Source organism: Magnolia sinica, chromosome 8 (assembly GCF_029962835.1).
Source record: "Magnolia sinica isolate HGM2019 chromosome 8, MsV1, whole genome shotgun sequence".
Taxonomy (NCBI): domain Eukaryota; kingdom Viridiplantae; phylum Streptophyta; class Magnoliopsida; order Magnoliales; family Magnoliaceae; genus Magnolia; species Magnolia sinica.
This window is the reverse complement of record NC_080580.1, coordinates 81523760-81533011: the sequence shown is the minus strand read 5'-3', so window position 1 is coordinate 81533011 and position 9252 is coordinate 81523760. Positions and strand designations below refer to the sequence as shown.

Genomic DNA, 9252 nt, shown 5'->3' with positions numbered 1-9252 from the left:
TGTGTGCATAATCAGAATGGCTCATCGGTCGATCCCCAAACGAGGTTTCTCACATGTCGGATGTTCAGATTTCATTGCTGACTCAAGTCCAGTCCCAAATTTGCTCTTTGTTTTTGTGTCATTATAGACAAAACTCCCAACTATCAAATGTACAAGACCAATAACCATCTGGTTTTGTTAAAAAATATAAGCACTTCTCTAATCAATGCTAAAGATTCACATTTTTCAGTAACAGGGTTACTATTCATATAAAAAAAATGCTCCAGACAACCAAACTGCATCAAAATGTGATTAACCATTGCCTTGATAACCAAGTTGCATTAAAATGTGATGTGTCCATCTGTGCATGTGTTATATAACTACAGGTCTACAGCATGTGTTTTTCCTAACTTCATTGTGTTCAACACGCATGATCCTTGTTAGCATCACCCACCTGTAACCAAAAATAAAAACTCGCATTGTTTTGTTTTCTCTGCTTCTCTTTCTTTCAAGCCTTCTAAAAATCCCAAAAACCATTTTCATTGCTTAAAATCTTCAACAACCAAAAAAAAAAACCAGCTTTTTGTCTCTTATTCCTCTTTTCTTCTTAAAAACTCCAAAACGTTATAAGAACCAGAAACCAACATTCCAATAACGGCTGGAAAAACCCAGCAAAGAAATCCAAAAAAAAAAAAAAATCCCAAACAAATGGAAAATACAAATTAAATAGCTTTTTTGTGAAAAGAAACAGAGATCCCACATGAGGAAAAAGAAAAAGAAAGCAAATCCAACCCCAAAAAGAATTAGAAAAAAAAAAAAGAAAAAGAGACCTGCACATATATGGTGTTTGGATGAGCAGTAGCTTTGAGAAGATAATCAGTACCCCAACGAATAGCTTCCTACAACGAATAGCTTCCTACAACGAATATCATCATACAAAAAAGTTAGGCAGCAAAATTGAAGAACTAAAAATATAGAAAAAGATAAGGATGAGATGTCATAAAAAAGAGAGAGACAATACTTCAAGAGTACATGCTCATCTTCTCAATTATAAACTCTGAAAAACTAAGCAAAATCTGCATTATCTAAAAACAAAATAAACATCCAACAATTCATGGGCTGAAGTGAATGCTTCCCTATACTTTTGTTCAAATATTAATCTTTCCCACTCTTTTTTTAGATCCATAGGTGCCTCAAACCTATTGGACAGTCATGGCCTGAACAAAATCAGTAATACATAGCCTCCAAAACAGATAGTATTCAATTATCAACTTTCTTTCAGAAAGTTTTAAATCTCAAGTTTGTAACACTGGAGTAAAATGCGAAATATGGCATGGACATTTCAAACATGAGAATTATCTTCAAATTACCCCACATTATGATCCCAACCATTGAAAGAGTGGGCCTTTCTAAAACTTGTTGTCCAACTATTTTTGGGCACTCAAAAACATCCAACCAGTAAGATATTACAATGTGTGACCCATAGATTGGTAGATTTGGAAAAGTCAAACAAATGCACCAAATGGACAGAAAAGATAGCTTATGTGTTCAATGTCTTGTGCATCTATTTTTATTTCATGTTGGGAAAACACTACTTTTGCAATTGGTGCAATATTTGAATGGAAAGTTCTGTTCTCGCACCTTATGTTATATTGGTACATGCAGCTATATGTTGTTGCAGAAGTCTCTACCCATGTGTGGGCTTAGCAAACTTCACCTAGAAAATATGCCCAGGTCCAAGAATCAGGTTGGTGTCAAACTAGGTGAGCTAAATGTATGGTAAAGAAATGGACAGTCAACATTTAATTTATATATATGGCTTATCAAATGATAAGAGTTAGACCAACCTGAATTTTGGGTAGGGAAGGCGGGATTGTGACCTGCACCTGCACCTGTTGGGCAGCTTTGATCATGGACCCATGTAAACTCCCCGGTGAAGCATTGTGAACCTCCTTTCGAGCCTACACTCTAAATAACTGTTTCACTTTGAATGAGCATATTACATCCAAACATAGATAAAGTATTAATACATCTCAAGCATTACAGAAACAACTTATTGTATTGAAGTACTGAACATTAGTAGCCAAACCAAACCACAAAGAAAAAAAAAACACACAAATGCCTATCCTAAAAGCATTATTCCACTTTTCAGGCTAAAAATTCAAATAAGGGTGCCTAAATGCCCATCCTTGTAGTGTTTTGCCTACTTTTCAAGATAAAAATCATGGTAAAGCCACAGGTTATTCTTGAGGCATTTTGCTCTCTATTCAAGTTAAAAATTCTGGCAAGGGCATGTAAATGCCTATCCTTGAGGCATTTAACCCACTGTTCAGGATAAAAAATTTATGTAAGGGAACCTAAGTGCCCATCCTTGATGAAAATGTCACATCTTTTCAAGATAAAAATCATGTAAGAGAAGCTAAATGCATTTCCTTGATGCATTTTCGTCACTTTTCAGGCTAAAAATCAATATGCCTGCATGTAAATTTGTATCCATGTGGCATATTCCCACTTGTCAAGGTAAATAGCACCAAATATAAAAATTTCAAAAAGATGCAAGTGCATTACCTATAATCTGAAATAATATTAACACTGATTTCAAATCCTTGTGATCTAAAACTCCGCAAACTGTCAATAGTAATTAAAAGAAAATGAAAGAAAATGAAATATGTGGCCCTCCCCTATGGTAGCCCCTTTAAAATAAGAATTCAGAATTACAGACAGAATCACATATAAAAACAGGAAATTTAGAACATAGAACCCATACCATGAAGGACCTGAGCTCATTCTTCATGTCAGCAATGCCATTCAGAATCTCAATCTTTTGGACATGACCAAGTTTGCTGAGAAAATTTAACGCCACTCCTTCATGTTGCTCCAATTTCTCCTTCCTCTTTTCCTTTGTCACCTTTTCATATTCCTCAATTGAGTCCTCATCAATTAGATAGCCTGTCATGCTCTGCTGGACATAGAATTTTTTGCAAGCATTACACCTGCAAAGAAGATTTCTCCATATCTTAGAGGTTTTTTCTTCTCTGAAACAAATGAGGTTTGACATGGATCCACTCCAAATATACAATTGGGATTTGAAATGCTACCGTGGGCTGCATCCTGCTTTAAAGCCACATTTTTCTCCAAATTCACTCCAAGCAGAGGATCCTTCTCACTTGGCACAGTATTTGCAAATAACCTGATTTATCAAAGGGAAACAATCATAGTTAAAAGCTTAGTACAAGTATTATAAGAAGCAAAACTTACTCAAATGAAATAAAAAAGAAAATGTATGCATTTTCCTTCAAAAATTTTGATTTGACAATGAAGACTGACCTTAATGATGTTGCCGACTAAGGGAGCTGTTTGTTGAGTTTAATCTTTTCCTGATTTGTTGAGTTCAATAGAGAACAATGTGCATTGTGTGCTCCAATGAAAGGGACTTTACGAGGAAAGGTGCAAAATCCTAACTGTGGCTGCACCACCACGCTAGAGCAACAATGCTGAGCAGAAAAACTACAACAACTGGCATAACGTAAACAGTCCCTCCTAAGATTTCATAGCACATGCAAAGGGATATTACTAACTTGTAGATATCTCATACGGCATGATATTACTCACTGACCTATAACCAATAGTTCCCGCTTACTATCAGTTCTAAAGTCAAACAAGTAGGAGGGCATATATCAGCCTGCAACTTATCTATAGTATAGAGTTAGTCATGTCATGACACTGTCAATATCAGCATGTTGCATTGCAGAATGTATAAAATGCACCTAATGAAATGAGATATAGTTAAAAATTGGGGCACATATATTGGTGATCCTGGAAGAACTGGACTTTGAAGAGGCTTCAAATCTATGCCGAGTGAATATGTTGCCACAAGCAGAAGCATTAACAGCATACTCTTTCTTATCATGAACTGTAACACAAGCCAGCAGCCAAATGATCAGTGCCATCACATTCACAAGTAGCTTGGGAGTTAATGTGGCCTGTTAGCACTTAAATGAAAGACAAAAATGCTAAGTAGGATACATTATTCAGCCAAATCATATCACCACTAGTCATAAACAGGTATTTAGACCACCATATTGAAATGAGGTTGCCAGATGTGGGAAATTAGGGAAAATTAACATCCAAGGAGTTGCCTTTCCTCAGACCTTAACCGTTAAACAATCTGTATTAAGACATTGAGAAGGTCAAGGATTTCTGCAAAGGCATCCAGTACCTTCCAAGGGATGACAATCCTCTTGCTAGCCCCAAAAGAACACCATTAAGGGTGTATCCCTTGATGATTGAACCATAACCCTGTGAGACAGAAAGGTGCATCTCAAACACATCTAAAGTGACTTGGACTAAGCCACTGTAATCATTTCCTCAAGGGTGCCTATGTGGAGAAGTAAAACCAGCCAACAAGAATGGCATTAAACACTCTTATAACTGCCATGCCTATGTATTATCGATTTCACTTTTTCGAGTTTAAATATCTAAAATTTCAATTACAGTTGAAAGAAAAAAGAACTTTTAAGATCTCCAAAAAAAAAAAGAAAAAAAAAAGGAAAAAAAAAAAAGAAAAAGAAGAAGAAGAAGAGTTTTAAGCTTCTTCTTTTTCCAGGACATCAACAGGATTTTGTAAGTGAATAGGCTCAGTGACCACTTGATGTATATAGGTAAATTATCTCCATCACTAATTTTTGTGAGGTAAGCTTTTATTGAATGCCTTTTCTGTCTCAAAGGCCTTTTTCCTAGAAAGATGTCCTAGATTTTATCGAGTCCATTTTCTTATGTAGGTCAATCTAGGTTTGTTCGGACCCAATCAATTGCCACTTGATTCAAGTGTTATAGGACAGTCCACACTTCGAAATGTGAAGTATTTGTGAAGCATCCAATGAACCAAGCCTTCGAAGTAAAAATTCAACAACTATTCGGCAAGTGGGGATCAATATCCAGCAGTTAGAAATGATTTGCAGCAAATAGCTGGAATTTTCCAGCAAGTTGGAAATGATCTCAGCATTAAAGAAAAAAGTTCCAGCAGTCAATGTAAGATTCCAGTAATCAGAGAAACTGTTCAACACATACAAGATGCACTTGCCAACACTAACAAGAAAAGAAACTTCTACTTAAGAAAATGAGTGTTTACTAGCCCCAAATTTCCAATTCTGTACATTTATCTTGAAAAGGAAAAAAAATATATAAAAAATCAGCTACTGTTCTTCCGAGCTCTCCAAAGACCTAACATGAGAACTATTTACACTACTAATAACCCAAGGATCTAAACTAAATTTCAGCCCTTGATTTAAAACTAATCTCAGTCATTTATACTACCTATTCTAGAATTCCTAATGAAAGGAACAATAAGCCTTGCATAAGTCCCTAACTAAGACATACATGGCGGCCCACAAGTGGACCGAGAAAGGATTGAAAAATTGTCCCTTATTGGCTGATATGGGCATTTCTAGATGACACCTTCCTGCCCAGCGACACGATACGGGCTTGTGTCAGTCTTGATACGCTCCTACATATCACCTATTAGAGGCTACTATTCAATTATTTTCACTTTTTCTTGTGAGTTTCATGTAGTTTCTTCTTTTCAAGCATATAGGAAGGTTAGGACTCACTTTTGGTACATCTCTGCCTATTTTAGAGATGACAACACAAGTGTTGTGTGTGATTTGATGAATTGAAGCAAAAGAGCTAATTAATGTGACTTTTGGTTAAAATGTGTAACTAAATGCGTTATAGCAAGAATTGACAATCAACTGGGGTGGCATGTATTAACTTTTCACCTGATGGTTAGTTAAATCTGGCTAACTAAAGCTTCTCTCTGTCTCAATTTGTTAATTCGTCTTTGTTGTGCAGTTGACACTTCCAGTTGAAACTCTGATTGATATTGGTGTAGTTCTAGAATTTTGAATAGATTTACCGATTTTCTATTTTGGATGCTTTTCTAGGAAACATTTGGTGTCTATTGGATTTCCTAATGATGTGTATCTCAGTCTCTGGGACTGACGAATTGGAAGGCTGGTAACTAAGCTTAAAGCAAGTACATTTTGCACTGCAATTTCATCTGTTTGCTTCTCATCAGATGGAAGCTCTTTTGTAACTGCTGGGAAAAAGCACTTGAAGCTCTGGACATTGGGGTTATCTACAAAGCCTCACTCACACGCAGGAGCTGGGTTGATGAAACAAAATGACTGCTAGCATATTAACTGTAGAAATGCCTGTCTACATAAAACAGAATGAAAGAAAATAGGAAATTTTTAGCATTAGTTTAGTGAAGAAAACGCTGATTTGTCATGCCAGCATCAGAACATCAGCGGCAACATCATAGAGATCTTTACTACAAATGATTTCTCTCAGCAAGAGAGAATGAGAGATTCATCATCTGCAAAAAAATGCATAAAGGCGGATTTGTCATGCAAGCATCAGAATATCAGTGGCAACATCACAGAGATCATAACTACAAATGATTTCTCTTAGCAAGAGAGAATGAGAGATTCATCGATCTGCTACAAAAATGCATTAGTAAGACCATCATGATAACCACAAGTGATGCAAACATGCCTGTGTGGAGAAATCTGCAACGTTATATGCAACATGTGATCCCTGGCTTTTGAAGTCATCACCCAAGAAACCCTGACAAAGCAAGGCACAGTACACGGCTGCTGCATTGGAGAGGAGCTTCACGGCGTGAGTTTCTTCGGGTAGGAGATTCACGACTGCTGCAATGGAGAGAGAGAGAGAGAGAGAGAGAGAGAGAGAGAGAGAAGAGGGCGTTCATGGCCTGTGTTTCTTCACGGTTGAGGCATTGAAGAGAGAGGGAGGAGAAAGAGAGATGGAGCAAAGATCGGGAGGGAGACAGAGGATTAGGGGAAGAAGGGTTCAGAGAATGCAACAGAGAGAATGAGAGAGGAGAGAGAAACCGTATGAAATCCCTAAGTTTGGGCGCGGCTCTGTTTTGAGCGCGAGCCCAAATTTGGGACGCGGATTGGCTACTGGTGGTGGGTGCTCTGTGGGCCCCATCATGATGTATATGTTTCATCCATTCCGTTCATCTATTTTTAGAGATCATTTTAGGCATTAGCACAAAAAATGATAGGTATATAAATCTCAGTGGGACTACACCATAGGAAATCAATAATGGTTGGATATCCACTATTAAAATCCTCCCGAGGCCCACTGTACTATTTATTTGAAATCTAATATGTTGATTAGGTTATAAAGACCTAGGTGAAGGGAAATAATAAATATCAGCTTGATCCAAAACTTTTATGGCCCCCAAAATATTTTTAATGGTCAACATTCATCCAACACTTTTTTCCGTAACGTGGTCCACTTGAGGTTTAGACACACCTCATTTTTTCTCTCATATCATAAAATGATCTATAAAAATAAATGGACAGCATGGATGAAACACATACATCATGGTGGGGCCCACAGAGCATCGACCACCAGCCATTGCCTGGTAAATAGATATGAGGTCAACCACACCACATAAAAATAATAATAATTGGTTATCCATCATTAAAACCCTCCTAAGGCCCACTTTACTTTTTATTTGACATTTAATCTGTTGATTAGGTCATACAGGTCCAAATAAAGGGGAAAAACAAAAATCATCTCGATCCATGACTTTTATGGCCCCCGAAATGTTTTAAATGGTTGACGCTCATTCAACACTGTTTCCTGTTAATGTAGTCCATTTCATATTGAGATATGCCTCATTTTTTGTCTCATGCCATAAAATGATTTTTAAAAATAGATGGATAGCATGGATTAAACACATACATCAAGGAAGGGCCCACAAAGCATCAACCACAAGCATTGGATGGTGTCAGGGGGAGCAACTAATTTGTTCCCCTTATTTGTGGTGTGGTTCATTTAATTAATCTTTGGATATGAATAATTTTTTGGATAGTTCTCTAAAATGATATCGAAAAATGGATGAACAAGACAATGATCCCAAAATTTCGATAAATCCAAAACTCAAGTGAACCATGCCACACGAAACAGTGTGGAATAATGATTTCCACCATTGATACCTTCCTTGGGTGCATAGTAATGTTTATTTGACATCCAACATGTTCATAATATCAAGAAGAAATGAATGCAGATAAAACACAAAAAGATATGAATTAATGTGGGCCAACTACGATGACAGTGTAAAATATACTCCATCCATCATTTTCTCCAAACCATGATAAAATGAAATCTAAAAAATGAGATAGATCCATAGTCGAAGTGGGCCATACTACGGGAAAACAGTGAGAATGGAAACAGTGAGACCCGAACTTTAATGGAACATTGTGCTATATGGTCCGGGCTGGATTGGTTCATCTAGCCCATCCCATTGGTTATTTAGATGGCTGGGTTGGGTTAGGTTGGATATGGTTCAACTCTACTCAGACCCATACCCATTTGGCTTACTCCAATCTTCATTAGGAACAGCTCGGGTCTATTAACCTGCCAGTTGACCCAATACATTGTCACCCGTAGTTTTAAACGTGAGAACATAGTAACCGAGTCAGGGCCCTTGGACAGCCCTAATTAATGGTTATGCTTGAAGCCATGCAGGTCCATTGCCAATTATGGATAGGGGCACCATGTGAATTATGGCTCGCAAACAATGGATGGTTGTTAGCAAATTGGCTCCATTCAAAGGGCTATGATCATCCGATCGGTGTGATTATTATACCATGGCTTGTTCCTAATTGTATGAATGAGTGAATGGTTAAGGTAGTGGCATCTATCCAAAAATGTTGTAACTTGCCAAGTCCTTGTTCTGGTGTTAAATGTGCATGTGGTGATCCAGTCTGTCCATCTAGTGGGCAATGCCAATTGACAAAAATGTACGTAGTCATCTCATCACGAGATATTGGAAATTTCAGGAGATAGCAACTAGCAAGATATTATCATTTCCCAACTTCGGTGGGCCCTACAGGTTGGTGGTTGTCTGTATCACTACTTTTAAATTATTATAAGTATACCAATGTTTATGTACCTAGACAGGAAGGGAGTTTTTTCAGTTTTTATTTTTTATTTTATTTTTAATATCCTTTCATGCAAAGGTCAGCAAGTCAAGCGAAGAATGCATCCTTTCGGCCAACCATACTATAAGAAAATCGGCAACTTCCTCAAAGAAAAAGATACACAGAATGGACACAGATTAGGTAGATCCCTGAATGTGGGGCCCACCACGCCCCATAGTCAAGGGACCACCAAAGCCCCGTTCACATAGAATGAGATTTTGTAAAGATCATCAGGTCAAGTCAATCCATGGCC

At 37.4% G+C, this 9252-nt stretch overlaps 1 long non-coding RNA gene across 1 annotated transcript; it reads right to left on the bottom strand.

Moving 5' to 3' along the window:
• Positions 1-813: 813 nt before the first annotated feature.
• Positions 814-5827, bottom strand: LOC131253517 (uncharacterized). Its single transcript, XR_009175238.1, has 8 exons — positions 5757-5827; positions 3307-3519; positions 3057-3169; positions 2747-2972; positions 1827-1955; positions 1621-1696; positions 1001-1178; positions 814-878 (listed from the first exon to the last, which is right to left on the bottom strand). It is a non-coding gene; the product is annotated as an uncharacterized LOC131253517 (long non-coding RNA).
• Between the last annotated feature and the right edge of the window lie 3425 nt (positions 5828-9252).